The 15,715-nt window shown below is 33.8% G+C and overlaps 1 pseudogene; it reads right to left on the bottom strand.

Annotated features, from left to right (window-relative positions):
• Window positions 1-7,093: 7,093 nt before the first annotated feature.
• Window positions 7,094-7,170, bottom strand: LOC128560639 (uncharacterized; annotated as a pseudogene).
• Window positions 7,171-15,715: the final 8,545 nt, after the last annotated feature.

Here is a 15,715-nt window from a genome sequence, read left to right as displayed (position 1 = left end):
AAACTTAACTGAGCTTGCTTTATAATTGTCAGTATTTGCAAGTGTCCTTTTCTAACAAATATTCAGAGGGCTGATTAATTGTAAACTTTATGACTAAGCAACTATGTTGACAGCAATCATTCTAGTATGTACTACAGATAGCGTGCACGCTAAACCAATAGTTTAATAACTTGTAATAAGTAAAGTGCCAGAAAGTAGGAAAGAGAGATGTAGACCACATTTCTGAGATCCTAATAAGTTGTTACACAAACATGAAGAAGTTGTATAACATAATTTGGCATCAGCCTAAATTAATATTCACTTTTTGATTGTCTACTCAATTAAAAGTGTCAGGTTTTATAGAAGGTAATCTACATTAGATATAGAATGAAAATGCCATCCGAACAGCATTTTGATTAAGGAGAAGGTCAAAGAAGCACAGCCCTCAGTCTTTAATATTCCAAATATGAGGCAGCTCCCTATTCATGACCACATTATCAACGAGGGAAGAAAATGGAAACACACTAATACATTATTCTGGCAGATTGTAACTACAGTGGAAAAGGGAACATTTTCCATTTTACTTTATTATAGATATTTTTATGATGTTGCTCAGAAATGGCAGAGAGCCTGTACAATATAGTTCATTTAAATTAAATTGTTGTTAATATGTGAGACAAAAATATATTCATATGCATAAAGAGGATTTTAAAACTTTTCTGTTGATACAATTTGACTTTTAAAAGTGTTACAAAATCGGTGTAGAGATTTTCTATACACCCTTCGTCCAGTTTCTACTTACTGAGCATTTTGCATAATGATAGAATATTTATCATAACTAATGCTATTAATGAAAGTATAACTATTTGGACTTCATCCATTTTTCCACTAATCTTTTTCTCCCAGGATCCAGGACACTGCCTTGTGTTGTTCTGTCTGGGCCCCTCGATGACTCCAGGCTGCTATGTAACTGCCTTTGTCTTTCGTTACCTTGATTCTTTTGAAAGTACTGGTGCGATATTTTATAGAATATCCCTCAGTTTGTGTTTCACCTTGTTTTTCTCCTGGGAGATTGAGACTATACATTACAGGTAGAGAGGTTATATGCCATTTTCAATGTTTCATATTAGTAGTACAATGATGTCAATATTCCTTGCTCATAATATTAACTATGACCTCTTGGCTAAAGTGGCCAAGATGGCATCTTTGGCTAACGTGGCTAAAGTGGCATCTTTCAGGATTCTGCAATGATAAAGTTACTTTTTTCTTTTTGTAATTACTGTTTTAAGATACTATGCAAATATTCAAGCATCCTGCTTTTGCTTAAATTTTCACCCACTAATGTAGCATCTATAGATGGTACTGTAATGGCAATTTTTCTGTGTCTTTCATTCTGTGTATTTTAGAATCCATCTTTTAAAAATTTCACTAAATATGAAAAGTCTGATTTTTTAATCCAGCGTGGTTCATTGTACTTCGAACAATGGGCACTGCAATTAATTAAAATATGTGCCTAACCTATCAACATAGTTTTGCTATCTTAATGTTAGTTTGTGTATGCCAAAAGCAAAGAAGCCTGGAGAGTGAGTCACAGTGAAATTAAGAAAGGCATTTTCTAGTGTGTTGAGAATTGAATATTTTTCCTTGCAAAAAGTGGTCCAAAGGCTGGAAGAAATGGTAGTCTGTTGGTGCAAGGCCTGGTGAATATGGTGGATGACAGAGAGGTTCCAAACCCAGCTTCTGTAGTTTGAGCAGAATTGTTTGAATGACTTGTGTTTGATCATCGTCTTATAAGAGGATTGGCCTGTTTCTATTCACCAGTCTCAGCTGCCTAATAACAAGTATTCTCAACATGTCATCAAATGGTTGCTACAGACATGCATTGTAATCGATTGACCAGGTTTCATGAAGCTGGATAATATTAGCCCTGGACCACCAATAGACATTATTAGCTTTGGGGGGGATGAATATTCTGTTTTGGTCTGGTTTTGGCACTTTATCCAGCCATTATGCTGAATGTTTGTGATTGTCAAAAACTAATCCTTTTTTTTTTTTTTTATGTCATGCACGTATCTCAGTGGGTGTGGCACAAGCCACATACACTGAGGCTGGTGGGTTCAAACCCAGCCCAGGCCAGCTAAAACAACAACAACAACAAAAATATCCATTTTTTATTACTTGTTACAATACAGTGCAGAAATGATTTGCCTTTTTGTTATGACAGCAATGAAAGACAAGGTTCAAGACAATTTCTCTCCTAATATTGGTATAATTCATGTAGAACATATCTATTCAGCTTCTTTACACTGCCTATTTGTTTCAAATGGTCCAATATTATTGTAATAGCAACATCAGTCCTTGCTGCTAATTCACTGATAGGTTGAGATGGATTCACTTCTACTACAGCTTTCAACTCACCATTATCCGCCCTTGCGTCAGGCTGCCCACCTGGCTCATTTTCCAGATTAAAATCACTGTAATGGAACTTCTCAAACCATCAATTTACCAGGCATTCATTAGCCACATCCTTCTCAAACATTTCCTTGATATCTCAAGTTGCCAGCGCTGCATTGGTTCCAGGGCGGGACTTGTATTTGAAAATAACATGGATTTTTGACTTATCCATGGTTTCACAAAAAGTGCTCAAAAAAAACATTTGAAAGACAACCACCAGGCAAAATGTGTGTTTCAAAGAATGAGGATGTATCTTCACAATAATAATAAAAGTGTCAAAGTGAAATGTCAGAGATACACATATCAACTGTCCAACTTAGAACCTAAGGAAATGGAGATTTCATACTTAATGACATAACATTTTTCTATCCACATTTATTTATTAATTCAGAATTTATTTAAATTGCTACGGATTAAAGATATTTATATTATTTCTTGGATTATGATACAATACTATAACTACGTCTATTGTTGTTTATGTTGTTTCCACTTTGGCCAGTAAGAGCTCTTTCATGTTGGTGATTGAGTCATTCATTCTTTGGACTATCTGCCCCCACAACATGCCCCAGGCTTCCTATTCATTTTGCATTATTCCTGCTCTGGCTCTGGAGCCCTTCTGCAGTAAGGTACAGAGAAACCAAGATCTGAGAATGATGTTGCTCATTGGCACTACTGCCCTGTCACTAGGTCTTACCTTTTTTTGATGGATAGAGCCAGGACATATATGTACATATACTAACTTATTCTTACATGCACGTATGCACACACACACATACACACACAGACACACACATGCGCACCTATATTTATTTCTCTCTATATACAAATATTTTTGAGATATGTTCATGAGTCTTTACTGCCACACAACTACCTACAATTCAGCACCCCAGTGTTAATCATGGGCTTTTCCCTGTTCTTTACTTTAATGATAGCTGCTTCTTCCTATAGTGAGAAGCTAATTTCATCTATACTTCATCTACTTATTATTTCCTATGACACAAATAAAGGGGATTGTCATTCTTAATCATACTCCTGTGGGAAGTAAATTTACCAACTAGAGTACAATGGCTTGGTGCAGACTTTTCTCTTTCACTTTAGAGTGTCCAGTGAAAATAGTGTTTTGCCAGGTTACATAGGTCAGGTTACTTCTTTCACATTTTCTTCAGTTAAGTTTTGTGATTCATTGCAATATACTTAGATTCGTTTGTCACAACCCCCAATCCATATTCTACCCCCCAAAATTAACACAAAAATTTTTTTTTGTGGTTTATTATTTTGTCAGTTTTGACAGATCCATAGAGTTGTGTAGAGATGAGAACAGTTTTGTATAGAACAGTGGGTTCACCCCGAATCTCTATGCTACTTTTCAGCTGACAACTCGTTACAGTTAACCCCCAATCCTTGGCAATCCTTTCCCAAGATTTTATTTTCCCAGAGTGTCATATAAATGGAATCATACAGCATTAATCTTCAGATATTCTTTCACTTAGAAAAATGCATCTAAGATCCAGCCATTCTGCATGTATCGGTAAGTTGCTCTTTTTAATTGTACCAACCGGTGGATGTGCCACACTTTCTTTTACTAGTTGTGGACATTTGGGTTGTTCTTGGTTTGAGAAATTATGAATAAAACTACTATTAGATTTAGGCATATTCAAAATTATAATTTATTTATTGATTTGTGCAGTAATGGTAAAATTACAGTTCAAAATTATAAAACAAAAAACAGATGAAGTAATGAATTCCTTCAGTTTATTTTATTAAAATATGACGGTGAACTAACTTTGGAGTTACTCTGACCAAAGTTTAGGGGCCAACTTTTTCCATCATCTCAAATGTTTTATGGTATGGTAATTGAAGAATCAACTAAGGTTTGACCTTATGTATTAGATAATATTGTCAGGAATATGAGTTTGTTATAAAAGACTATTGAAATATTTATAATATTTAATTATCTATAAATTAATAACTAGTTTTAATTACATGGCTACTCTATGACAGTCTAAATTCTTTATAAAAGTCTGAACTGACATTGAAATAATTTCAGATTCCTTACGTGTACTTTGAATTAAATATCTCAAAAGGTTAAATTACTCTATAAAACCTATTCTATTCCAACTATTCCAAACTATTCTGAGAACAGAAAAGATAAGCTTTGCCTTCAAAAACAGCTCCTGTATCTTTTTCCTTCTAACACTACATTTCAATAAATATAAAGGAGTTCTAAAAATCTGGCTACTGTGTTACAATGGAGCTATTTAATAATTTTAAAAATTATATTGATTGAATGGTTACTGGACCAAAACTATAAAAGATAATTTTAATAAACCTTCCTTTATCTAGACATGCTACTACTTTTCTTTTCATAAATGAAATTTTTAATCAGCACCATTTTAATAAGTAAAACAAATGCTTCTGTTAGAAGCTAGCTTTTCTCTACTTCAATTAAACTTCAGCATGACTTTTATCCACAGGACATACATAGAAAAGATAAACCAATTGCATAATTTTCTACCAACTGTGTAGATTTCTATATTGCTACCATCAACTGTTTTATGTATGGGGAAAATTACTAAGCTGTGTACAGGTATTTTGCATGTTCACTTCGAAATGCATTTGAATTTACTAGAAGTTTTGTTTTCAGTTAATAAAATTTAAAAATCATTAATCACAGTTTGTCAATTTGGTTAGATATAAACAAATAATACAGTTTTCAAATTTTATCAAATGGCCCAGTTTGCTATAAAATGAAATAATAATACATACACCATGAACTATTATGCAGCCTTAAAAAAAGATGCAGATTTTACCTCTTTCATGTTTACATGGATGGAGCTGGAACATATTCTTCTTAGTAAAGTATCTCAAGAATGGAAGAAAAAGTATCCAATGTACTCAGCCCTACTATGAAACTAATTTATGGCTTTCATATGAAAGCTATAACCCAACTATATCCCAAGAAGAAGGGGAAAGAGGAGAGGAAGGGGAGGGGGAGGATGGGTGGATGGAGAATAACACACCTACAGTGCACTCTACAAGGGTACATGTTAAATTTACTAAGTGTAGAATATAAATGACTTAACACAATAACTAGGAAAATGCCGTGAAGGCTATGTTAATCAGTTTGATGAAAATATTTCAAATGGTATATAAAACCAGCACACTGTACCCCATGATTACATTACTGTACACTGCTATGATTTAATGAAAATGATAATAATAATACATTATCTAGTGGAGACTTAATGAACTGAAGAATATCTAATTTATGTGATTTTCAAAAGTAGATGTTTAAAAAAGAATTCATTATTATCAAATTGTCTTTGAGTGTTGAGGGCAATATTAAGGAAACTTTATAAGTGCCCAAAGATTTCTAACAGCCAACTAAGCACCTAACTATAAATTTCAATATATTAAACAAAACTTAGCCAAGGATGTTTTCACTAAGGAAAATGTGTTTTATTTTACCTAAAATTAAATAATGTACAAACTCCCTAAATTCTGAGAATTATGGTATGTTTTATGCCTATTTTTAGAAAACTCATACCAGATAGTAAGTAGTATGAAAAGTAATTGGCTATGGACAGGAAAGAATAATAAAATTTATTCTAAAATACTATTAATTTATTATGAGCTTTTATAATGAAAAACTCACTTTCATTGTAGGCTGTTATCTTTCATCATTAGTTTTCTTTTCTTCTAAAATAAAATTGTCAATATTTAAACCAAACACTGCTAATATTATTGGTATTTATAAGTTTTACAGTGACCAGTAATATCCTAACAACGTTTATTATTACCCACGATGAATTCTAGAAATTACTGTCAGCAATTACACACTGATATAACCTGGGAGATGTGTTTTATTTTTATTGGATGCCCAATGTAAAGAACTAAGATAACTAAATGAACTCTTCCTATTTGGAGGCTAACAATATTTCGTAGTGTTCATATTACTGCTTTCCCTACCCAATAATTGAGAAAAATAAAGATAGGAGACAATTTCTACTACTTAAAAAATGACACTTTCATGTTAAGTTAAAATACTCAAAATATTGTAATGTAAGCTAATGTAGACTGGTTTCCAAATATTTACAAATCTCTTATTATTTTTAAATGGTTTATGTTGAGAATAATCCTGTAAAAAAAATTATAACATTTTCCTCTCTTGCTTTATTTTATGTAGACTCAGTTTTACTTTTTTTACTGTTCTTTTTGGTTTCTTTAATTGTGATATTTGAAAGCCTCTGTTATTATTAATATGCTTTCATATTAATAATACTAAATCACAGTTGTCACATTGTTGTTATAATTATGAACTTTACATGATGGGTCCTTGTCATCAGCTTCTTGGATCTCCTATTCTTAGCCCTAATGATTTCTAAACTTGAATGTTCTCATTCTCATCACCTTAAAAACTTTGGCTGAGTTTTTGATAACTGGCTGACAGAAGCTCAGAGTTATGTGGTTTCCTTTTCTAATGTTTTTTTTTTGGAACTCTATGATTTTGTATTCAGAAACTATCTTTTCTTATTTATTTTTTTAAAATTTCCAATATTTTATTAAGTAATTTTTGAAACATACAGTACAGTTGAAAGAATTATACAGTGATCACCCATACAACCACTGCATACATTTTATAACTTTTTTCTTCTTCTTCAAATGTAGGGAATTTGTTCATAGACAGGCCACAATTTTTGTGCCCCCCATCACAATGACTTTTTCTTATTTCTAAACCTAAATCTAACCATATGCCTCTGAAGCCTCCATATCTTAAAGTTAAAAAATCTAATTCTACATGCTTACAGCATGTAAGGAACATATACATTTTATACATTTTGGACTGCAGATGATAGCTTTAAGCTCTTTGTTTTTCTTAAATTTCACTGATTGAGCATATTAACTCTATAATATGCTTTTCCAAATTAGCAATTATGTGTTCCTATAATGGAACTTTTTATTCTATGATTAGTGATGTTTCTAAAAAAAAGAACAGCATGGAACATTTAACCTTAATAGTAACAACAGTAACACAAAGCTTTACTCCTCAATTTAAGGAATCATTGACTTTTATTTCTGTTTTTGAAATCACTGCCATTGGACTTTCGAACATGAGTCTATCATATTGTGATGAATTCTAGTAATACTGCTTTTACTGTAATTTATATTGCCAATACACTAAAATTTGTGGAGGCTGTGTTGGGCAGATTACTTGAGGCCAGGAGTTTGAAACCAGCCTGAGCAACATAGCAAAACCCCATCCACACACAATATACACATACACACACATACACACACACAGCCACCACTGGTAGCATGAGCTTGTAATTCATGAGGCTGGGACAGGAGGACCCCTCGAGCCCTGCCTGGACTTTGAGACTGCTGGAAGCTATGATGATGCAACTGTATTCCAGCCTAGGCAATAGAGGAAGACCCTGTCTACCACCCTACCCACAAATGGTCAATAAGCACATGAAAAAATGTTCAACTTCACTGCGCATTAGGAAAACACACATCAAACCCACACTTCTCACCCATTAGGATGGTTATTATTTTAAAATGGAAATGAACAAGTGTCGATGCGAAGGTGTGAAAGAAGTCGTAACCCTTTAACTTTGCTGGCAGGAATGTAAAGTGGTGCAGCCACTGTGGAAAAGTTTGACATTTGCTCAAAGTTAAACACAGAGTTGCTTACATCAAACTAGTTAACATAGTCTATATATTAATATGCACAGTTAGATTTAATAAAAAAAACACAGAGTTGTCATATAACAGAGCAACTTAAAAACAAGGTATATGCCCAAAAGAATTGCCAGCAGGGATTCAAACAGACAGATACATGCTACATCATAAATTGACCGTAAAAACATGCTAAGTAATATAAACAAGACTCAAAATGACAAATTTTTAAAAGAATTTTGTTTGTATGAGGCAGCCAGGATAGGCAACTTCTAAGAGATAAAAAGTAAAATAAAGCAAGGGCTGAGGGCAGGAGAGAATAAGGAATTATTATAATGAATATAGAGTTTCTATTAGAATAAGAAAATAGTTCTGGAAATGGATAGTGGTAAAAGTTGTACAACATTGTAAAAGTACTTACTGACACTAAAATGTGCACTTAAAATAGTTAAAGGAGTAAATTTTATATTATGTATAATATAGTAATGGAATAGTAATGGATGCTAGGTTGGTTTACTAGGTTTTTTGAGTAGTAACAAAATGAAATATGTATACCTAAAAGAAAGTTGAGTCAAAGACATGAGTAGGCAGTTCACATTAGAAAATATACAAATGAACAATAAAATTTATTAAAAGTATTCTATCTCGGTCATAAGAGATACTCAAATTTAAAATACAGTTTGATCTCACAGTCTGATTCATATCAGAATGGCTTACATGAAAGAGATTGATCATAGCAAGGATTGATAGGGATAAGGAGCAACAGATCCAGTGCTGGTGAAATTAGGACTTGGAAAGCTGTATGCTAGCATCAAATAAAAGTGAACACAAGCATTACCCAGTAACTGTAATTCTAGGTATAAATCAAGAAGAAATATATATGTATATGTGCAATAATGTTCACAGCGGGAGTGTATTTCTTGGCTCCATATAAGAAATTACCTGAATGTCCATCCAGGTAGACTAGATCAACATATTTTGCTATAATTTCATGCAATGGAAAATGATTAAAGAGCACTTTCAATAAACATCCTGAATGTACTTCACAGACATAACATTGAACAAAAGAAACGATGTGCAAAAGACTGCATGCTAGCTGATTTAAGTTACAAAATTTTCAAAAATAGCCAGACTAACCTGTGGTGTCAGAGGTCAAAATGGCAGTTAATTGAGGATGAGTATTAACAGGGAAAAGAGAATGAGGATAAGAGCTAATGATTCCTCTTTGATATAGATTAAGGTCACCCAGCTATTTTCTTTTTGAAATGCACTTAAGTGTCCAGATGCATATTGGCAATGTATATACACACATTGCAAGCTAAACCTTATCAACATGATTTGTGTTTTGTAAATAGCACTTGGTTGTCTTCATCAGAGGACCAAGTCCCCAACATTTGCTATAAAGCATTTAAATTTACAGGGGAGGAGTGGGATGAAATTCTACACCATATTCCTGTCGGAAATCTAGTGCTTATTTCTTACCTAAGCAATTAATTCTTGCTATGTGTAGATAAGTTTGAGGTGAAAACCTTGTAATGTCTATAAAAACATTCTTAATCCTCATCTCTAAAATCTTTAAAGATGACATTCCAAACATCTTTAATCCTCATCTCTAAAATCTTTTACTGAATTTCCTCATTCCTAACATTGCTTACTATTAGACACATGAATTAAAATGAACTCATTTCACCACTTGCCCAGCCGAATCTTACCTTTTTACACCTTCTATTCAGTGTCCTGGTATACCGACCTAGCATCCATTGCTATTCTTGATAATAAAAGCATTTTTTTTTCAATTTGTTAAATTTTGGTAGTAATAATGGAAGGAAACTTGTCAGTAAAAAACCAGTTATTTTAGAATAATTAATTCTCAATTTAACTGCCACTAAAAGGATAGGTTTGGACTATATATTTGCTGGTAAAATTGAAGAAGACGTAGTCTCAAAAGGGCATTATTAATACAGCCATCAGATCCTTAGCTATGTAATCAAAGGAATCAGATTTTTTTTTCCATATTGATTTTCTCATCATAAACCTTGAAATATTCCTTTTCATTCTCAGAGGTTTAAATGGCAATTTTTAAACTTCTCTATTAAGTTTGAGAAGAATTTATCAGGGTGACACCTGGGGTGGGTTTTCATTGGCTAAAGTTTGTTAATAAGATTTTTTTAATTTATTTTTTTCTCTTAGATTTACCAAATATGAGCTTTTCTGGTTGATAGTTGTTTTCACAGTATGTAAAATAAGGAGGATATTTCTGTCGTCTCTCATTCTGTCATCTCACAAATTTTCACTATTTGTTTTGAGAATGAAATTGGGTGGGGGGGAGTTTCCTCACCTAAATCTCTTCAATGTTTTCCTCTAAAACAGTGCTTCTAGTTGCTAGTAATATACTTGGGTTATTGGTATACTTTTCTAGATTCAAGAATTTCCCTTATACAAAGAAATAAATATGTGCAAGATATACTATGAAAGCTTTGAGAACAAGAATAAGAGTAGTAAACAGCAGTAATAAAAGTAAGCTTAACAGCATAGAAAGAATGAGTTAGAATATATTTTGAAAGAAAAGAAAGAAACCAAAGATTTTCAAGTGGCAAAATTTTTGCTCGTGTCTTTGGCAGTGAATTTAGTGCTTTAAAATAGATCTCTTCAGTTAACTCAGAAATTTAAGGTGACTCTGCAAAGTAATTTCCTAAGATTGTGACAATTAATGAAGGAAACAAGGCTTTATACCTGTAAGAAATGGAGTAGTTGTTATAATTCTTTTTTTTTCTGTACTTCTGGCCGGGGCTGGGTTTGAACCCACCACCTCCGACATGGGGCCGACGCCCTACTCCTTTGAGCCACAGGTGCCAGCCAGTTGTTATAATTCTTTACAAGAAATTCTCTATTCTCTAAATATACACTGTTAGCCCTAAATATGACATCAGACTAGTTGGAGCTAGTTTCACCCTTTTCAAAAGTCTTTCTGAGGGCATTTTAGTGTTTCTTCCTTTGCTTTCTTATTGTTTATATTTTCAGGGCAGAAGCTCCCATTTATCTCGAGTGTTATTTTAGAATTATATATTAAATGTCTTGGTACTATTTACATTTTTGATATGTTTCTAAGAAAGAAATTATGAAAGTGTTTATAGTCTGTAAATAAATTACAAATATCACTGATAGGCAATGGATGTATTTTGGGCTTTGAGCCCCATTTCGGTATTTAGAAAATAATACCCAGACGACTGTCATTTAAGTGAATGCTGGCACTACTTTTACCTATGAGGTAGAATGCTCACCAAGTGGAACCAATTCTTCTGGGGTAGCAAAAATATAACTGATAAGATAGATCAGCAAAGTACAGTTAGAATGCCAGCAGTTTCCACCCTATGCACTAAGTGCTGTATTGCTTTTTTATGCTTTATCCTCTTTCTTATAATGTGGACAATGATGAGATGGAGATTATTGTTTTAAAACCCTACCAACATAAAATATATAGGTGACTTTTTAAAAAATAAAACTTAACAGTAAAGTTTACTACACAGCAAGATTCACTATCTATCCTGATTCATCATCAAAGGAGAAATACTGAACTCTTTTCAAATGGTATTATTTCTGCTTTAATTATTCAATAAGTTTTAATTCTCTTTTTATTTTTTCTATTTAGAAAAAGAACAAGCCTAGAGGCATAAAGGAGATTGCTGTGATTGAAAAGGAAACCTAACATATAATTTAAAATACAATTTTTCAACTCTACGAGCACACCCCCAAAAATATTATTTCCCCGAGTGTACTGTCGAAATGTAAACAACAGAATCTAGGTGTTTCTTAAATCTATTTAGAATTTTATTTCAGACACCCAAATTCATTATTTGTTGTCTTTGGAATTCAAATAATAACTCATATTTTTGCTCTTCCACACAAAGAAGTATTTGCAGATGATTTTTTATTAAAAATGAAAAAGATAATTTAATGAAACTGAATCATTTACATATCCATAGCTATCTTCCTCATGAAAAGACAATAGTTAATTTTAACCTTTTGCTTTTATTGTAATATATCTTCTGATCAATACCTTATATTCAAAACATATACCTGATAAGGCTGATTTTTATCTTCTATAATAATTTTTATATACTAATGATTAGGCAGATTATTTAAGATTCTTCATTGTTCAAAAAAGAATTTGCTTTTAAATGTGACTACTGGTGATTAACTTGACATCTCACCTTTCAATATATTCTGTTATTATTACTTCAACCTATCCCTAAAATACTCTACTAAGAATGAATGATATAAAAACTAGGCCCTAAAGGAAATGATAAAATAGTACCAGAAGAGTTTTCTTTTTTTATATATCAATGCCAACAAATTTGATTAAGTAAATAAAAGAACCTTTGTTCCTCCAAAAATTATTTATGCTAAGCAGAAAAATTGTACCTTATAGTGTTCACTGCAAAACTTACTGCTGTTTTGTGCATCAAAGTTGTAACTATCCTATTAGAAACCCTCACCATATATTTCTTTAATAACTAAATTTTTAAGAAAATAAATGGGTAGAAGATGGGACTTGGACTGGTATTGACCCACATTTGAATTTTGAATGTCACTAAGAAATGTTACCACAGGGAATAGAAAGACAGAGAAACCTGGTAGTTTGGCATTATGAAAGGAGCACATAAAATATGTATTTGGTACACCTAAAATAAATAACATATTTAAAAACACTAGTTTAATGCCCACTCTGTCCACTGTTATTCAACAAAGTGCTAGAAGTCCTAACCATTGCAATTAGGTTAAGAGAAGGAGATCAAGGATATTCAAATGGGGACAGAGAAGGTCAAACTCTTGCTTTTTGAAAATGACATGATCTTATGCCTGAAAAACCACAGGGACTTAACTACACAGCTCTTAGAAGTGATCAAGGAATATAGCAGTGTCTTGGGATACAAAATTAATGTCCACAAATCAGTAGCCTTCATATATGCCAATAGCAGTTAAGCTGAGAATAAAATCAAATTCAATAGCTTTTCCAGTAGCACCAAAAAAGATGAAATACCTGGAATTCTAACAAAGGATGTGAAGGATCTCTATAAAGAGACTATGAAACCCTGAGAGAAGACATAGCAGAAGACATTAATAAATGGAAGAATATAGCATGTTCATAACTGGGAAGAATATAGCATGTTCATAACTGGGAAAAATCATCAAATTGTCCACACCACCCAAAGTAATCTACAGATTTAGTGCAATCCCCAGGAAAGCACAAATGTCATACTTTGAAGAACTTGAAAAAACAGTACTTTGTTTCATATAGACCCAGAAAAAAACCCTATAGAGCTTATACAATTCTTGGAAATAAAAAAAAATCTGGAGGCATGACGTTGCCAAACTTCAAGTTATACTACAAGTCTGTAGTGATCAAAATAGCAAGGTACTGGCACAAAAACAGAGATATTGATTTATGGAATAGAATAGAGAATCTAGAGATGAACCCAGCCACATATTGCCATTTGAACTTTGATAAACCAAACAAAAGCTGGCACTGGGGGTGGGGCTTGTGGGGAGGGGAATCCCTATTTAATAAATGGTGCTGGGAGAGCTGTTTAACTACAAGTAGAAAACTGAAACTGGACCTGCACCTCTCACCATTGACAAAAATAGATTATTGGTGGACAAAAGATTTAAATTTAAGGCATGAAACAACGAAATTCTAGGGAAAAAAGTATGTGGAAAATGCTTGACAAAATTGGGGTAGATAAGAGTAAAGAGCTTGAAGACAGAAAGAAAAAAAGATAAAAGAAAAGAAAAGAAGGGAGTGGAAGGAAAGAATTGAAGAAAGGAGAGAAAAAGGACAGTAGGAGAAATGGTGATGTTTGGGAGAGTGCTTTAACCATGCCCCCAGTTCTAGGACTTTGGGGGTCCAGGTTGTGTGTACACCTCAAAGTCAGGAGCTCCTCTCCATTCTGGGCAAAAGCAAGACCCCACCTCTGTCAAATGTAGAAAGAAAGCAGTAGTATGTCATGGTGGGTACCTACCAATACCTTATTCCCAAAGACTAAAGCTAGAAGGACTCCCTATACCATTAGCTCATGGCCTCTTTGAGCCAAATCCATGCCATGACCCCTCAGCCATACCAATGCTATGACCCCTATGCCCTCAGGGAAGTGAAATAAAAGGTAAAAAGCATAATAAAAATAGATAATTAAAATTAAAAATACAATTACGTAAGATAAAGAAGAGCAAAAAAGGTTTATCTTTGCTGTTGTATGAGAAATTCATGTGGGAAAGGTGACATGAGAAAAGTAGAAATGTCTACCAAAGGAGAGATAAAAGAGAGAAATAAAAAAAGAAGGAAAGACTAAAAGGGGCTGAAAAACCATTACAAAAATGAAGACACCCTTGCTGTTGAAAAAAATAAAAATGGGCAGTGCCTGTGGCTCAAAGGAGTAGGGCGCCAGCCCCATATGCCAGAGGTGGCAGGTTCAAACCCGGCCCTGGCCAAAAATTGCAAAAAAAAAAAAAATAATAATAAATAAATAAATAAAAAAGTAAAAATGAAAAAAATAAAAATACAATCAAACCAAAAACAAAAACAAAAACAAAAAAATAAGCAAAAACAATAATAGAGAAAAAAGAAAAGAAAAATTAAGAAAAAAATTGAAAAAAGGAGTAAAAAATGTAAAACCATATATGTGCATTTATATATACACATATATGTGTGTGTGTGTGTGTGTGTTTGTGTATAATATATAAAAAACATATTGCCCTATACACCAAGTGTCCTGTGGTTTTAGGAGACAGAGAACACAGGCTGGATTTACTTTATATCATGGCAGTGAGAAGCCACTCTCTAGTTTCAAAAGAGACCATATCTGTATTCCTGACTTGGTTGCTCTCAATTTAGGCCTGTTCATTTCATCAGCATTCAGTCTCCATGAGACTGGGGTCCCAATGCTCCCACCAGACTTCCCAGGAGTCCCTTCAGTGCCTTCTGACAACAAAGCAGGTTTCACAGAGGGTGTCAGGGTGCTCAGCTCACCTCAAGTATGGCCAATGGAGCTCAACAAGCCCATGAGAGCTGGCCATGTAGTAGGACCCCTCAGATTGTTTCTCCCCATGCATGGCCTTCCCATAATGGTATTTCCACCCTGCCAGGAGGAAAACCAGTGGGAAACCACCCTGTTCCATGTTCACCCACACCACTGGAAGCTGTTTAAGTGAACTTGCTGCTCCAGCAAGCAGCCCAGTTCAAAATCAAATACTGTAGGACAGCCCTTACCTGTCCCCAGTCCTCCGTGGGATAGCCTGCCATCCAGCTGGCCTCTGCTCATACCAAGCACCTGCCTTCTATGTCAGTTTTCCTCAGCTCCAGACCTCCTCGTCAGCTCCTGAAGTCCCCTACTGCTTCACCGTGCCCCCAGAGTGATAGTTCTGGGTAGATTCCCCCAGCCAAATTTGGCTGACATCCATTTTGCCCTGTCCTACTGCCAGTAGTTGATAAGATGTCTCTAGTCTGACATCTTGTTCTGCTTTCCTTGCTGCTCTTTTTAATGAGCATATGTCTCAGAATAAACATCAGATGTGAAATGCAAATCACCTGTTCTCTCTGCCAGTTATC

Source organism: Nycticebus coucang, chromosome 11 (genome assembly GCF_027406575.1).
Source record: "Nycticebus coucang isolate mNycCou1 chromosome 11, mNycCou1.pri, whole genome shotgun sequence".
Classification (NCBI taxonomy): Eukaryota; Metazoa; Chordata; class Mammalia; order Primates; family Lorisidae; genus Nycticebus; species Nycticebus coucang.
Note: the sequence above shows the minus strand (reverse complement) of the source record. Positions and strands in the feature narration are given on the sequence as shown.